Below are 16,496 nucleotides of genomic sequence, written 5' to 3'. Positions count from 1 at the left end.
GTAATGGGAGCTTAGATTTTTGGCCGAGGTCCGCAGGTGCATGGTATGCGCAGACGGGAAAGGTGTGGAGGGAGCAGTGTTGGTGCAGTGCCGTGCTCCCCTTGGCGTGTGTTTGGCAGCGCCAGTGTCCCTGGAGCTGTAGGCTTTGTGGCTCTCTGAACCCTAACCCTAACCCTAATTGTAATGGGAGCTTAGATTTTTGGCCGAGGTCCGCAGGTGCGTGGCTGGTGGGGACGGGAAAGGTGTGGAGGGAGCAGTGTCGGTGCACTGCCGTGCTCCCCTTGGCGTGCCTTTTGCAGCGCCAGTGTCCCTGGAGCTGTAGGCTTTGTGGCTCTCTGAACCCTAACCCGAACCCTAATTGTAATGGGAGCTTAGATTTTTGGCCGAGGTCCGCAGGTGCGTGGCTGGTGGGGATGGGAAAGGTGTGGAGGGAGCAGTGTTGGTGCAGTGCCGTGCTCCCCTTGGCGTGCCTTTGGCAGCGGCAGTGTCCCTGGAGCTCTAGGCTTTGTGGCTCTCTGAACCCTAACCCTAACCCTAATTGTAATGGGAGCTTAGATATTTGGCCGAGGTCCGCAGGTGCGTGGCTGGTGGGGATGGGAAAGGTGTGGAGGGAGCAGTGTTGGTGCAGTGCCGTGCTCCCCTTGGCGTGCCTTTGGCAGCGCCAGTGTCCCTGGAGCTGTAGGCTTTGTGGCTCTCTGAACCCTAACCCTAACCCTAATTGTAATGGGAGCTTAGATTTTTGGCCGAGGTCCGCAGGTGCATGATTGGTGCAAATGAGAAAGGTGTGGCGGGAGCGCTGTTGGTGCAGTGCCATGCTCCCTTTGGCGTGCCTTTGGCAGCGCCAGTGTCCCTGGAGCTATAGGCTTTGTGGCTCTCTGAACCCTAACCCTAACCCTAATTGTAATGGGAGCTTAGATTTTTGGCCGAGGTCCGCAGGTGCATGATTGGTGCAAATGAGAAAGGTGTGGAGGGAGCAGTGTTGGTGCAGTGCCGTGCTCCCCTTGGCGTGCCTTTGGCAGCGCCAGTGTCCCTGGAGCTGTAGGCTTTGTGGCTCTCGGAACCCTAACCCTAATTGTAATGGGAGCTTAGATTTTTGGCCGAGGTCCGCAGGTGCGTGGCTGGTGGGGACGGGAAAGGTGTGGAGGGAGCAGTGTTGGTGCAGTGCCGTGCTCCCCTTGGCGTGCCTTTGGCAGCGGCAGTGTCCCTGGAGCTCTAGGCTTTGTGGCTCTCGGAACCCTAACCCTAACCCTAATTGTAATGGGAGCTTAGATTTTTGGCCGAGGTCCGCAGGTGCGTGGCTGGTGGGGATGGGAAAGGTGTGGAGGGAGCAGTGTTGGTGCAGTGCCGTGCTCCCCTTGGCGTGCCTTTGGCAGCGGCAGTGTCCCTGGAGCTCTAGGCTTTGTGGCTCTCTGAACCCTAACCCTAACCCTAATTGTAATGGGAGCTTAGATTTTTGGCCGAGGTCCGCAGGTGCGTGGCTGGTGGGGACGGGAAAGGTGTGGAGGGAGCAGTGTCGGTGCACTGCCGTGCTCCCCTTGGCGTGCCTTTTGCAGCGCCAGTGTCCCTGGAGCTGTAGGCTTTGTGGCTCTCTGAACCCTAACCCGAACCCTAATTGTAATGGGAGCTTAGATTTTTGGCCGAGGTCCGCAGGTGCGTGGCTGGTGGGGATGGGAAAGGTGTGGAGGGAGCAGTGTTGGTGCAGTGCCGTGCTCCCCTTGGCGTGCCTTTGGCAGCGGCAGTGTCCCTGGAGCTCTAGGCTTTGTGGCTCTCTGAACCCTAACCCTAACCCTAATTGTAATGGGAGCTTAGATATTTGGCCGAGGTCCGCAGGTGCGTGGCTGGTGGAGATGGGAAAGGTGTGGAGGGAGCAGTGTTGGTGCAGTGCCGTGCTCCCCTTGGGGTGTCTTTGGCAGCGCCAGTGTCCCTGGAGCTCTAGGCTTTGTGGCTCTCTGAACCCTAACCCTAACCCTAATTGTAATGGGAGCTTAGATTTTTGGCCGAGGTCCGCAGGTGCGTGGTTGGCGCAGACGGGAAAGGTGTGGCGGGAGCAGTGTTGGTGCAGTGCCGTGCTCCCCTTGGCGTGCCTTTGGCAGCGCCAGTGTCCCTGGAGCTGTAGGCTTTGTGGCTCTCGGAACCCTAACCCTAATTGTAATGGGAGCTTAGATTTTTGGCCGAGGTCCGCAGGTGCGTGGTTGGCGCAGACGGGAAAGGTGTGGAGGGAGCAGTGTTGGTGCAGTGCCGTGCTCCCCTTGGCGTGCCTTTGGCAGCGGCAGTGTCCCTGGAGCTCTAGGCTTTGTGGCTCTCGGAACCCTAACCCTAACCCTAATTGTAATGGGAGCTTAGATTTTTGGCCGAGGTCCGCAGGTGCGTGGCTGGTGGGGATGGGAAAGGTGTGGAGGGAGCAGTGTTGGTGCAGTGCCGTGCTCCCCTTGGCGTGCCTTTGGCAGCGCCAGTGTCCCTGGAGCTGTAGGCTTTGTGGCTCTCTGAACCCTAACCCTAACCCTAATTGTAATGGGAGCTTAGATTTTTGGCCGAGGTCCGCAGGTGCGTGGCTGGTGGGGATGGGAAAGGTGTGGAGGGAGCAGTGTTGGTGCAGTGCCATGCTCCCCTTGGGGTGCCTTTGGCAGCGCCAGTGTCCCTGGAGCTGTAGGCTTTGTGGCTCTCTGAACCCTAACCTGAACCCTAATTGTAATGGGAGCTTAGATTTTTGGCCGAGGTCCGCAGGTGCATGGTATGCGCAGACGGGAAAGGTGTGGAGGGAGCAGTGTTGGTGCAGTGCCGTGCTCCCCTTGGCGTGCCTTTGGCAGCGGCAGTGTCCCTGGAGCTCTAGGCTTTGTGGCTCTCGGAACCCTAACCCTAACCCTAATTGTAATGGGAGCTTAGATTTTTGGCCGAGGTCCGCAGGTGCATGGTATGCGCAGACGGGAAAGGTGTGGAGGGAGCAGTGTTGGTGCAGTGCCGTGCTCCCCTTGGCGTGCCTTTGGCAGCCCCAGTGTCCCTGGAGCTGTAGGCTTTGTGGCTCTCTGAACCCTAACCCTAACCCTAATTGTAATGGGAGCTTAGATTTTTGGCCGAGGTCCGCAGGTGCATGGTATGCGCAGACGGGAAAGGTGTGGAGGGAGCAGTGTTGGTGCAGTGCCGTGCTCCCCTTGGCGTGCCTTTGGCAGCGGCAGTGTCCCTGGAGCTGTAGGCTTTGTGGCTCTCGGAACCCTAACCCTAACCCTAATTGTAATGGGAGCTTAGATTTTTGGCCGAGGTCCGCAGGTGCATGGTATGCGCAGACGGGAAAGGTGTGGAGGGAGCAGTGTTGGTGCAGTGCCGTGCTCCCCTTGCCGTGCCTTTGGCAGCGCCAGTGTCCCTGGAGCTGTAGGCTTTGTGGCTCTCGGAACCCTAACCCTAACCCTAATTGTAATGGGAGCTTAGATTTTTGGCCGAGGTCCGCAGGTGCGTGGCTGGTGGGGATGGGAAAGGTGTGGTGGGAGCAGTGTTGGTGCAGTGCCGTGCTCCCCTTGGCGTGCCTTTGGCAGCGCCAGTGTCCCTGGAGCTGTAGGCTTTGTGGCTCTCTGAACCCTAACCCTAACCCTAATTGTAATGGGAGCTTAGATTTTTGGCCGAGGTCCGCAGGTGCGTGGCTGGTGGGGACGGGAAAGGTGTGGAGGGAGCAGTGTTGGTGCAGTGCCGTGCTCCCCTTGGCGTGCCTTTGGCAGCGCCAGTGTCCCTGGAGCTGTAGGCTTTGTGGCTTTCTGAACCCTAACCCTAACCCTAATTGTAATGGGAGCTTAGATTTTTGGCCGAGGTCCGCAGGTGCGTGGCTGGTGGGGATGGGAAAGGTGTGGAGGGAGCAGTGTTGGTGCAGTGCCGTGCTCCCCTTGGCGTGCCTTTGGCAGCGCCAGTGTCCCTGGAGCTGTAGGCTTTGTGGCTCTCTGAACCCTAACCCTAACCCTAATTGTAATGGGAGCTTAGATTTTTGGCCAAGGTCCGCAGGTGCGTGGCTGGTGGGGATGGGAAAGGTGTGGAGGGAGCAGTGTTGGTGCAGTGCCGTGCTCCCCTTGGCGTGCCTTTGGCAGCGGCAGTGTCCCTGGAGCTGTAGGCTTTGTGGCTCTCTGAACCCTAACCCTAACCCTAATTGTAATGGGAGCTTAGATTTTTGGCCGAGGTCCGCAGGTGCGTGGCTGGTGGGGATGGGAAAGGTGTGGAGGGAGCAGTGTTGGTGCAGTGCCATGCTCCCCTTGGCGTGTGTTTGGCAGCGCCAGTGTCCCTGGAGCTGTAGGCTTTGTGGCTCTCGGAACCCTAACCCTAACCCTAATTGTAATGGGAGCTTAGATTTTTGGCCGAGGTCCGCAGGTGCGTGGTTGGCGCAGACGGGAAAGGTGTGGAGGGAGCAGTGTTGGTGCAGTGCCATGCTCCCCTTGGCGTGCCTTTGGCAGCGCCAGTGTCCCTGGAGCTGTAGGCTTTGTGGCTCTCGGAACCCTAACCCTAACCCTAATTGTAATGGGAGCTTAGATTTTTGGCCGAGGTCCGCAGGTGCGTGGCTGGTGGGGATGGGAAAGGTGTGGAGGGAGCAGTGTTGGTGCAGTGCCGTGCTCCCCTTGGCGTGCCTTTGGCAGCGCCAGTGTCCCTGGAGCTGTAGGCTTTGTGGCTCTCTGAACCCTAACCCTAACCCTAATTGTAATGGGAGCTTAGATTTTTGGCCGAGGTCCGCAGGTGCATGTTATGCGCAGACGGGAAAGGTGTGGAGGGAGCAGTGTTGGTGCAGTGCCGTGCTCCCCTTGGGGTGCCTTTGGCAGCGCCAGTGTCCCTGGAGCTGTAGGCTTTGTGGCTCTCGGAACCCTAACCCTAACCCTAATTGTAATGGGAGCTTAGATTTTTGGCCGAGGTCCACAGGTGCGTGGCTGGTGGGGACGGGAAAGGTGTGGAGGGAGCAGTGTTGGTGCAGTGCCGTGCTCCCCTTGGCGTGCCTTTGGCAGCGCCAGTGTCCCTGGAGCTGTAGGCTTTGTGGCTCTCGGAACCCTAACCCTAACCCTAATTGTAATGGGAGCTTAGATTTTTGGCCGAGGTCCGCAGGTGCGTGGCTGGTGGGGATGGGAAAGGTGTGGAGGGAGCAGTGTTGGTGCAGTGCCGTGCTCCCCTTGGCGTGCCTTTGGCAGCGCCAGTGTCCCTGGAGCTGTAGGCTTTGTGGCTTTCTGAACCCTAACCCTAACCCTAATTGTAATGGGAGCTTAGATTTTTGGCCGAGGTCCGCAGGTGCGTGGTTGGCGCAGACGGGAAAGGTGTGGCGGGAGCAGTGTTGGTGCAGTGCCGTGCTCCCCTTGGGGTGCCTTTGGCAGCGCCAGTGTCCCTGGAGCTGTAGGCTTTGTGGCTCTCTGAACCCTAACCCTAACCCTAATTGTAATGGGAGCTTAGATTTTTGGCCGAGGTCCGCAGGTGCGTGGCTGGTGGGGATGGGAAAGGTGTGGAGGGAGCAGTGTTGGTGCAGTGCCATGCTCCCCTTGGCGTGTCTTTGGCAGCGCCAGTGTCCCTGGAGCTGTAGGCTTTGTGGCTCTCGGAACCCTAACCCTAACCCTAATTGTAATGGGAGCTTAGATTTTTGGCCGAGGTCCGCAGGTGCGTGGTTGGCGCAGACGGGAAAGGTGTGGAGGGAACAGTGTTGGTGCAGTGCCGTGCTCCCCTTGGCGTGCCTTTGGCAGCGCCAGTGTCCCTGGAGCTGTAGGCTTTGTGGCTCTCGGAACCCTAACCCTAACCCTAATTGTAATGGGAGCTTAGATTTTTGGCCGAGGTCCGCAGGTGCGTGGCTGGTGGGGATGGGAAAGGTGTGGAGGGAGCAGTGTTGGTGCAGTGCCGTGCTCCCCTTGGCGTGCCTTTGGCAGCGCCAGTGTCCCTGGAGCTGTAGGCTTTGTGGCTCTCTGAACCCTAACCCTAACCCTAATTGTAATGGGAGCTTAGATTTTTGGCCGAGGTCCGCAGGTGCGTGGCTGGTGGGGATGGGAAAGGTGTGGAGGGAGCAGTGTTGGTGCAGTGCCGTGCTCCCCTTGGCGTGCCTTTGGCAGCGCCAGTGTCCCTGGAGCTGTAGGCTTTGTGGCTCTCTGAACCCTAACCCTAACCCTAATTGTAATGGGAGCTTAGATTTTTGGCCGAGGTCCGCAGGTGCGTGGCTGGTGGGGACGGGAAAGGTGTGGAGGGAGCAGTGTCGGTGCAGTGCCGTGCTCCCCTTGGCGTGCCTTTTGCAGCGCCAGTGTCCCTGGAGCTGTAGGCTTTGTGGCTCTCGGAACCCTAACCCTAACCCTAATTGTAATGGGAGCTTAGATTTTTGGCCGAGGTCCGCAGGTGCGTGGCTGGTGGGGATGGGAAAGGTGTGGCGGGAGCAGTGTTGGTGCAGTGCCGTGCTCCCCTTGGCGTGCCTTTGGCAGCGGCAGTGTCCCTGGAGCTGTAGGCTTTGTGGCTCTCTGAACCCTAACCCTAACCCTAATTGTAATGGGAGCTTAGATTTTTGGCCGAGGTCCGCAGGTGCGTGGCTGGTGGGGATGGGAAAGGTGTGGAGGGAGCAGTGTTGGTGCAGTGCCATGCTCCCCTTGGCGTGTGTTTGGCAGCGCCAGTGTCCCTGGAGCTGTAGGCTTTGTGGCTCTCGGAACCCTAACCCGAACCCTAATTGTAATGGGAGCTTAGATTTTTGGCCGAGGTCCGCAGGTGCGTGGCTGGTGGGGATGGGAAAGGTGTGGAGGGAGCAGTGTTGGTGCAGTGCCATGCTCCCCTTGGCGTGTCTTTGGCAGCGCCAGTGTCCCTGGAGCTGTAGGCTTTGTGGCTCTCGGAACCCTAACCCTAACCCTAATTGTAATGGGAGCTTAGATTTTTGGCCGAGGTCCGCAGGTGCGTGGTTGGCGCGGACGGGAAAGGTGTGGCGGGAGCAGTGTTGGTGCAGTGCCGTGCTCCCCTTGGCGTGCCTTTGGCAGCGGCAGTGTCCCTGGAGCTGTAGGCTGTGTGGCTCTCTGAACCCTAACCCTAACCCTAATTGTAATGGGAGCTTAGATTTTTGGCCGAGGTCCGCAGGTGCGTGGCTGGTGGGGATGGGAAAGGTGTGGAGGGAGCAGTGTTGGTGCAGTGCCGTGCTCCCCTTGGCGTGCCTTTGGCAGCGCCAGTGTCCCTGGAGCTGTAGGCTTTGTGGCTCTCTGAACCCTAACCCTAACCCTAATTGTAATGGGAGCTTAGATTTTTGGCCGAGGTCCGCAGGTGCGTGGCTGGTGGGGACGGGAAAGGTGTGGAGGGAGCAGTGTTGGTGCAGTGCCGTGCTCCCCTTGGCGTGCCTTTGGCAGCGCCAGTGTCCCTGGAGCTGTAGGCTTTGTGGCTCTCGGAACCCTAACCCTAACCCTAATTGTAATGGGAGCTTAGATTTTTGGCCGAGGTCCGCAGGTGCGTGGCTGGTGGGGATGGGAAAGGTGTGGAGGGAGCAGTGTTGGTGCAGTGCCGTGCTCCCCTTGGGGTGCCTTTGGCAGCGCCAGTGTCCCTGGAGCTGTAGGCTTTGTGGCTCTCTGAACCCTAACCCTAACCCTAATTGTAATGGGAGCTTAGATTTTTGGCCGAGGTCCGCAGGTGCGTGGCTGGTGGGGATGGGAAAGGTGTGGAGGGAGCAGTGTTGGTGCAGTGCCGTGCTCCCCTTGGCGTGCCTTTGGCAGCGCCAGTGTCCCTGGAGCTGTAGGCTTTGTGGCTCTCTGAACCCTAACCCTAACCCTAATTGTAATGGGAGCTTAGATTTTTGGCCGAGGTCCGCAGGTGCGTGGCTGGTGGGGACGGGAAAGGTGTGGAGGGAGCAGTGTCGGTGCAGTGCCGTGCTCCCCTTGGCGTGCCTTTTGCAGCGCCAGTGTCCCTGGAGCTGTAGGCTTTGTGGCTCTCGGAACCCTAACCCTAACCCTAATTGTAATGGGAGCTTAGATTTTTGGCCGAGGTCCGCAGGTGCGTGGCTGGTGGGGATGGGAAAGGTGTGGCGGGAGCAGTGTTGGTGCAGTGCCGTGCTCCCCTTGGCGTGCCTTTGGCAGCGCCAGTGTCCCTGGAGCTGTAGGCTTTGTGGCTCTCTGAACCCTAACCCTAACCCTAATTGTAATGGGAGCTTAGATTTTTGGCCGAGGTCCGCAGGTGCGTGGCTGGTGGGGATGGGAAAGGTGTGGAGGGAGCAGTGTTGGTGCAGTGCCATGCTCCCCTTGGCGTGTGTTTGGCAGCGCCAGTGTCCCTGGAGCTGTAGGCTTTGTGGCTCTCGGAACCCTAACCCGAACCCTAATTGTAATGGGAGCTTAGATTTTTGGCCGAGGTCCGCAGGTGCGTGGCTGGTGGGGATGGGAAAGGTGTGGAGGGAGCAGTGTTGGTGCAGTGCCATGCTCCCCTTGGCGTGTCTTTGGCAGCGCCAGTGTCCCTGGAGCTGTAGGCTTTGTGGCTCTCGGAACCCTAACCCTAACCCTAATTGTAATGGGAGCTTAGATTTTTGGCCGAGGTCCGCAGGTGCGTGGTTGGCGCAGACGGGAAAGGTGTGGCGGGAGCAGTGTTGGTGCAGTGCCGTGCTCCCCTTGGCGTGCCTTTGGCAGCGGCAGTGTCCCTGGAGCTGTAGGCTGTGTGGCTCTCTGAACCCTAACCCTAACCCTAATTGTAATGGGAGCTTAGATTTTTGGCCGAGGTCCGCAGGTGCGTGGCTGGTGGGGATGGGAAAGGTGTGGAGGGAGCAGTGTTGGTGCAGTGCCGTGCTCCCCTTGGCGTGCCTTTGGCAGCGCCAGTGTCCCTGGAGCTGTAGGCTTTGTGGCTCTCTGAACCCTAACCCTAACCCTAATTGTAATGGGAGCTTAGATTTTTGGCCGAGGTCCGCAGGTGCGTGGCTGGTGGGGACGGGAAAGGTGTGGAGGGAGCAGTGTTGGTGCAGTGCCGTGCTCCCCTTGGCGTGCCTTTGGCAGCGCCAGTGTCCCTGGAGCTGTAGGCTTTGTGGCTCTCGGAACCCTAACCCTAACCCTAATTGTAATGGGAGCTTAGATTTTTGGCCGAGGTCCGCAGGTGCGTGGCTGGTGGGGATGGGAAAGGTGTGGAGGGAGCAGTGTTGGTGCAGTGCCATGCTCCCCTTGGCGTGTGTTTGGCAGCGCCAGTGTCCCTGGAGCTGTAGGCTTTGTGGCTCTCGGAACCCTAACCCGAACCCTAATTGTAATGGGAGCTTAGATTTTTGGCCGAGGTCCGCAGGTGCGTGGCTGGTGGGGATGGGAAAGGTGTGGAGGGAGCAGTGTTGGTGCAGTGCCATGCTCCCCTTGGCGTGTCTTTGGCAGCGCCAGTGTCCCTGGAGCTGTAGGCTTTGTGGCTCTCGGAACCCTAACCCTAACCCTAATTGTAATGGGAGCTTAGATTTTTGGCCGAGGTCCGCAGGTGCGTGGTTGGCGCAGACGGGAAAGGTGTGGCGGGAGCAGTGTTGGTGCAGTGCCGTGCTCCCCTTGGCGTGCCTTTGGCAGCGGCAGTGTCCCTGGAGCTGTAGGCTGTGTGGCTCTCTGAACCCTAACCCTAACCCTAATTGTAATGGGAGCTTAGATTTTTGGCCGAGGTCCGCAGGTGCGTGGCTGGTGGGGATGGGAAAGGTGTGGAGGGAGCAGTGTTGGTGCAGTGCCGTGCTCCCCTTGGCGTGCCTTTGGCAGCGCCAGTGTCCCTGGAGCTGTAGGCTTTGTGGCTCTCTGAACCCTAACCCTAACCCTAATTGTAATGGGAGCTTAGATTTTTGGCCGAGGTCCGCAGGTGCGTGGCTGGTGGGGACGGGAAAGGTGTGGAGGGAGCAGTGTTGGTGCAGTGCCGTGCTCCCCTTGGCGTGCCTTTTGCAGCGCCAGTGTCCCTGGAGCTGTAGGCTTTGTGGCTCTCTGAACCCTAACCCGAACCCTAATTGTAATGGGAGCTTAGATTTTTGGCCGAGGTCCGCAGGTGCGTGGCTGGTGGGGATGGGAAAGGTGTGGAGGGAGCAGTGTTGGTGCAGTGCCGTGCTCCCCTTGGCGTGCCTTTGGCAGCGGCAGTGTCCCTGGAGCTGTAGGCTTTGTGGCTCTCGGAACCCTAACCCTAATTGTAATGGGAGCTTAGATTGTTGGCCGAGGTCCGCAGGTGCGTGGCTGGTGGGGATGGGAAAGGTGTGGAGGGAGCAGTGTTGGTGCAGTGCCATGCTCCCCTTGGCGTGTGTTTGGCAGCGCCAGTGTCCCTGGAGCTGTAGGCTTTGTGGCTCTCGGAACCCTAACCCGAACCCTAATTGTAATGGGAGCTTAGATTTTTGGCCGAGGTCCGCAGGTGCGTGGCTGGTGGGGATGGGAAAGGTGTGGAGGGAGCAGTGTTGGTGCAGTGCCATGCTCCCCTTGGCGTGTCTTTGGCAGCGCCAGTGTCCCTGGAGCTGTAGGCTTTGTGGCTCTCTGAACCCTAACCCTAACCCTAATTGTAATGGGAGCTTAGATTTTTGGCCGAGGTCCACAGGTGCGTGGCTGGTGGGGACGGGAAAGGTGTGGAGGGAGCAGTGTTGGTGCAGTGCCGTGCTCCCCTTGGCGTGCCTTTGGCAGCGCCAGTGTCCCTGGAGCTGTAGGCTTTGTGGCTCTCGGAACCCTAACCCTAACCCTAATTGTAATGGGAGCTTAGATTTTTGGCCGAGGTCCGCAGGTGCGTGGCTGGTGGGGATGGGAAAGGTGTGGAGGGAGCAGTGTTGGTGCAGTGCCGTGCTCCCCTTGGCGTGCCTTTGGCAGCGCCAGTGTCCCTGGAGCTGTAGGCTTTGTGGCTCTCGGAACCCTAACCCTAACCCTAATTGTAATGGGAGCTTAGATTTTTGGCCGAGGTCCGCAGGTGCGTGGCTGGTGGGGACGGGAAAGGTGTGGCGGGAGCAGTGTTGGTGCAGTGCCGTGCTCCCCTTGGCGTGCCTTTGGCAGCGCCAGTGTCCCTGGAGCTGTAGGCTTTGTGGCTCTCGGAACCCTAACCCTAACCCTAATTGTAATGGGAGCTTAGATTTTTGGCCGAGGTCCGCAGGTGCGTGGCTGGTGGGGATGGGAAAGGTGTGGAGGGAGCAGTGTTGGTGCAGTGCCGTGCTCCCCTTGGCGTGCCTTTGGCAGCGCCAGTGTCCCTGGAGCTGTAGGCTTTGTGGCTCTCGGAACCCTAACCCTAACCCTAATTGTAATGGGAGCTTAGATTTTTGGCCGAGGTCCGCAGGTGCGTGGCTGGTGGGGATGGGAAAGGTGTGGAGGGAGCAGTGTTGGTGCAGTGCCGTGCTCCCCTTGGCGTGTGTTTGGCAGCGCCAGTGTCCCTGGAGCTGTAGGCTTTGTGGCTCTCGGAACCCTAACCCTAACCCTAATTGTAATGGGAGCTTAGATTTTTGGCCGAGGTCCGCAGGTGCGTGGCTGGTGGGGATGGGAAAGGTGTGGAGGGAGCAGTGTTGGTGCAGTGCCATGCTCCCCTTGGCGTGTCTTTGGCAGCGCCAGTGTCCCTGGAGCTGTAGGCTTTGTGGCTCTCGGAACCCTAACCCTAACCCTAATTGTAATGGGAGCTTAGATTTTTGGCCGAGGTCCGCAGGTGCGTGGCTGGTGGGGACGGGAAAGGTGTGGAGGGAGCAGTGTTGGTGCAGTGCCGTGCTCCCCTTGGGGTGCCTTTGGCAGCGCCAGTGTCCCTGGAGCTGTAGGCTTTGTGGCTCTCTGAACCCTAACCCTAACCCTAATTGTAATGGGAGCTTAGATTTTTGGCCGAGGTCCGCAGGTGCGTGGCTGGTGGGGATGGGAAAGGTGTGGAGGGAGCAGTGTTGGTGCAGTGCCGTGCTCCCCTTGGGGTGCCTTTGGCAGCGCCAGTGTCCCTGGAGCTGTAGGCTTTGTGGCTCTCGGAACCCTAACCTGAACCCTAATTGTAATGGGAGCTTAGATTTTTGGCCGAGGTCCGCAGGTGCGTGGCTGGTGGGGATGGGAAAGGTGTGGAGGGAGCAGTGTTGGTGCAGTGCCGTGCTCCCCTTGGCGTGCCTTTGGCAGCGCCAGTGTCCCTGGAGCTGTAGGCTTTGTGGCTCTCTGAACCCTAACCCGAACCCTAATTGTAATGGGAGCTTAGATTTTTGGCCGAGGTCCGCAGGTGCGTGGCTGGTGGGGATGGGAAAGGTGTGGAGGGAGCAGTGTTGGTGCAGTGCCGTGCTCCCCTTGGCGTGCCTTTGGCAGCGGCAGTGTCCCTGGAGCTGTAGGCTTTGTGGCTCTCTGAACCCTAACCCTAACCCTAATTGTAATGGGAGCTTAGATTTTTGGCCGAGGTCCGCAGGTGCGTGGCTGGTGGGGATGGGAAAGGTGTGGCGGGAGCAGTGTTGGTGCAGTGCCATGCTCCCCTTGGCGTGTGTTTGGCAGCGCCAGTGTCCCTGGAGCTGTAGGCTTTGTGGCTCTCGGAACCCTAACCCGAACCCTAATTGTAATGGGAGCTTAGATTTTTGGCCGAGGTCCGCAGGTGCGTGGCTGGTGGCGATGGGAAAGGTGTGGAGGGAGCAGTGTTGGTGCAGTGCCATGCTCCCCTTGGCGTGTCTTTGGCAGCGCCAGTGTCCCTGGAGCTGTAGGCTTTGTGGCTCTCGGAACCCTAACCCTAACCCTAATTGTAATGGGAGCTTAGATTTTTGGCCGAGGTCCGCAGGTGCGTGGCTGGTGGGGATGGGAAAGGTGTGGAGGGAGCAGTGTTGGTGCAGTGCCGTGCTCCCCTTGGCGTGCCTTTGGCAGCGCCAGTGTCCCTGGAGCTGTAGGCTTTGTGGCTCTCTGAACCCTAACCCTAACCCTAATTGTAATGGGAGCTTAGATTTTTGGCCGAGGTCCGCAGGTGCGTGGCTGGTGGGGATGGGAAAGGTGTGGAGGGAGCAGTGTTGGTGCAGTGCCGTGCTCCCCTTGGCGTGCCTTTGGCAGCGCCAGTGTCCCTGGAGCTGTAGGCTTTGTGGCTCTCGGAACCCTAACCCTAACCCTAATTGTAATGGGAGCTTAGATTTTTGGCCGAGGTCCGCAGGTGCGTGGCTGGTGGGGATGGGAAAGGTGTGGAGGGAGCAGTGTTGGTGCAGTGCCGTGCTCCCCTTGGCGTGCCTTTGGCAGCGCCAGTGTCCCTGGAGCTGTAGGCTTTGTGGCTTTCTGAACCCTAACCCTAACCCTAATTGTAATGGGAGCTTAGATTTTTGGCCGAGGTCCGCAGGTGCGTGGTTGGCGCAGACGGGAAAGGTGTGGAGGGAGCAGTGTTGGTGCAGTGCCGTGCTCCCCTTGGGGTGCCTTTGGCAGCGCCAGTGTCCCTGGAGCTGTAGGCTTTGTGGCTTTCGGAACCCTAACCCTAACCCTAATTGTAATGGGAGCTTAGATTTTTGGCCGAGGTCCGCAGGTGCGTGGCTGGTGGGGATGGGAAAGGTGTGGAGGGAGCAGTGTTGGTGCAGTGCCGTGCTCCCCTTGGGGTGCCTTTGGCAGCGCCAGTGTCCCTGGAGCTGTAGGCTTTGTGGCTCTCTGAACCCTAACCCTAACCCTAATTGTAATGGGAGCTTAGATTTTTGGCCGAGGTCCGCAGGTGCGTGGCTGGTGGGGATGGGAAAGGTGTGGAGGGAGCAGTGTTGGTGCAGTGCCGTGCTCCCCTTGGCGTGCCTTTGGCAGCGCCAGTGTCCCTGGAGCTGTAGGCTTTGTGGCTCTCTGAACCCTAACCCTAACCCTAATTGTAATGGGAGCTTAGATTTTTGGCCGAGGTCCGCAGGTGCGTGGCTGGTGGGGACGGGAAAGGTGTGGAGGGAGCAGTGTTGGTGCAGTGCCGTGCTCCCCTTGGCGTGCCTTTGGCAGCGCCAGTGTCCCTGGAGCTGTAGGCTTTGTGGCTCTCTGAACCCTAACCCTAACCCTAATTGTAATGGGAGCTTAGATTTTTGGCCGAGGTCCGCAGGTGCGTGGCTGGTGGGGATGGGAAAGGTGTGGAGGGAGCAGTGTTGGTGCAGTGCCGTGCTCCCCTTGGCGTGCCTTTGGCAGCGCCAGTGTCCCTGGAGCTGTAGGCTTTGTGGCTCTCGGAACCCTAACCCTAACCCTAATTGTAATGGGAGCTTAGATTTTTGGCCGAGGTCCGCAGGTGCGTGGCTGGTGGGGATGGGAAAGGTGTGGAGGGAGCAGTGTTGGTGCAGTGCCGTGCTCCCCTTGGCGTGCCTTTGGCAGCGCCAGTGTCCCTGGAGCTGTAGGCTTTGTGGCCTTCGGAACCCTAACCCTAACCCTAATTGTAATGGGAGCTTAGATTTTTGGCCGAGGTCCGCAGGTGCGTGGCTGGTGGGGATGGGAAAGGTGTGGAGGGAGCAGTGTTGGTGCAGTGCCGTGCTCCCCTTGGGGTGCCTTTGGCAGCGCCAGTGTCCCTGGAGCTGTAGGCTTTGTGGCTCTCGGAACCCTAACCCTAACCCTAATTGTAATGGGAGCTTAGATTTTTGGCCGAGGTCCGCAGGTGCGTGGCTGGTGCAGACGGGAAAGGTGTGGAGGGAGCAGTGTTGGTGCAGTGCCATGCTCCCCTTGGCGTGTCTTTGGCAGCGCCAGTGTCCCTGGAGCTGTAGGCTTTGTGGCTCTCGGAACCCTAACCCTAACCCTAATTGTAATGGGAGCTTAGATTTTTGGCCGAGGTCCGCAGGTGCGTGGCTGGTGGGGACGGGAAAGGTGTGGAGGGAGCAGTGTTGGTGCAGTGCCGTGCTCCCCTTGGGGTGCCTTTGGCAGCGCCAGTGTCCCTGGAGCTGTAGGCTTTGTGGCTCTCTGAACCCTAACCCTAACCCTAATTGTAATGGGAGCTTAGATTTTTGGCCGAGGTCCGCAGGTGCGTGGCTGGTGGGGATGGGAAAGGTGTGGAGGGAGCAGTGTTGGTGCAGTGCCGTGCTCCCCTTGGCGTGCCTTTGGCAGCGCCAGTGTCCCTGGAGCTGTAGGCTTTGTGGCTCTCGGAACCCTAACCTGAACCCTAATTGTAATGGGAGCTTAGATTTTTGGCCGAGGTCCGCAGGTGCGTGGCTGGTGGGGATGGGAAAGGTGTGGAGGGAGCAGTGTTGGTGCAGTGCCGTGCTCCCCTTGGCGTGCCTTTGGCAGCGCCAGTGTCCCTGGAGCTGTAGGCTTTGTGGCTCTCTGAACCCTAACCCTAACCCTAATTGTAATGGGAGCTTAGATTTTTGGCCGAGGTCCGCAGGTGCGTGGCTGGTGGGGATGGGAAAGGTGTGGAGGGAGCAGTGTTGGTGCAGTGCCATGCTCCCCTTGGCGTGCCTTTGGCAGCGCCAGTGTCCCTGGAGCTGTAGGCTTTGTGGCTCTCTGAACCCTAACCCGAACCCTAATTGTAATGGGAGCTTAGATTTTTGGCCGAGGTCCGCAGGTGCGTGGTTGGCGCAGACGGGAAAGGTGTGGAGGGAGCAGTGTTGGTGCAGTGCCGTGCTCCCCTTGGCGTGCCTTTGGCAGCGGCAGTGTCCCTGGAGCTGTAGGCTGTGTGGCTCTCTGAACCCTAACCCTAACCCTAATTGTAATGGGAGCTTAGATTTTTGGCCGAGGTCCGCAGGTGCGTGGCTGGTGGGGATGGGAAAGGTGTGGAGGGAGCAGTGTTGGTGCAGTGCCGTGCTCCCCTTGGGGTGCCTTTGGCAGCGCCAGTGTCCCTGGAGCTGTAGGCTTTGTGGCTCTCTGAACCCTAACCCTAACCCTAATTGTAATGGGAGCTTAGATTTTTGGCCGAGGTCCACAGGTGCGTGGCTGGTGGGGATGGGAAAGGTGTGGAGGGAGCAGTGTTGGTGCAGTGCCGTGCTCCCCTTGGCGTGCCTTTGGCAGCGCCAGTGTCCCTGGAGCTGTAGGCTTTGTGGCTCTCGGAACCCTAACCCTAACCCTAATTGTAATGGGAGCTTAGATTTTTGGCCGAGGTCCGCAGGTGCGTGGCTGGTGGGGATGGGAAAGGTGTGGAGGGAGCAGTGTTGGTGCAGTGCCGTGCTCCCCTTGGCGTGCCTTTTGCAGCGCCAGTGTCCCTGGAGCTGTAGGCTTTGTGGCTCTCTGAACCCTAACCCTAACCCTAATTGTAATGGGAGCTTAGATTTTTGGCCGAGGTCCGCAGGTGCGTGGCTGGTGGGGATGGGAAAGGTGTGGCGGGAGCAGTGTTGGTGCAGTGCCATGCTCCCCTTGGCGTGCCTTTGGCAGCGCCAGTGTCCCTGGAGCTGTAGGCTTTGTGGCTCTCTGAACCCTAACCCTAATTGTAATGGGAGCTTAGATTTTTGGCCGAGGTCCGCAGGTGCGTGGCTGGTGGGGATGGGAAAGGTGTGGAGGGAGCAGTGTTGGTGCAGTGCCGTGCTCCCCTTGGCGTGCCTTTGGCAGCGGCAGTGTCCCTGGAGCTGTAGGCTTTGTGGCTCTCTGAACCCTAACCCTAACCCTAATTGTAATGGGAGCTTAGATTTTTGGCCGAGGTCCGCAGGTGCGTGGCTGGTGGGGATGGGAAAGGTGTGGAGGGAGCAGTGTTGGTGCAGTGCCGTGCTCCCCTTGGCGTGCCTTTTGCAGCGCCAGTGTCCCTGGAGCTGT

Source organism: Platalea leucorodia, assembly GCF_965183815.1.
Source record: "Platalea leucorodia genome assembly, chromosome: 7".
NCBI lineage: Eukaryota > Metazoa > Chordata > Aves > Pelecaniformes > Threskiornithidae > Platalea > Platalea leucorodia.
This window is presented reverse-complemented; position numbering follows the sequence as displayed.